Source organism: Carlito syrichta, unplaced genomic scaffold (genome assembly GCF_000164805.1).
Source record: "Carlito syrichta isolate Samal-C Ts95f unplaced genomic scaffold, Tarsius_syrichta-2.0.1 Scaffold75494, whole genome shotgun sequence".
Taxonomy (NCBI): Eukaryota; Metazoa; Chordata; class Mammalia; order Primates; family Tarsiidae; genus Carlito; species Carlito syrichta.
Window position 1 is genome coordinate 15,413 of NW_007019590.1, and position 375 is coordinate 15,787.

Here is a 375-nt window from a genome sequence, read left to right on the forward strand (position 1 = left end):
CAGGTTTTCTCCGTTTCCAGTCACTGTGTTCCTGGGGACGGACTTGAAACTGGAAATCTTCAAATGTCCCTCCAGACGCCAGTTTTGTGATTCCAAGCTACACTAAAACGATGAAGAGTTAGTGCAGGTCTTCCTTCCCGGTAACTTTTCTTGAGTTTTCCAAATGTAGCAACTATGGCTTCTAATTAAAATCAGAAAAAGAAACCCTGCGTGCCTGCGTCCAGCGCAGTCGCCTCCCCTCGCAGGAAAGAGAAGATCCCAAGGGCCGCCACGCAGCACAAGAGACCCCGCACGACCCGCGGGCGCCTGCGCACACCCGGGCACGCCAGGCGGTGCCGAGGGGCGAGGCCGGGGGCGGGGCCTCGCGGCGTGCTG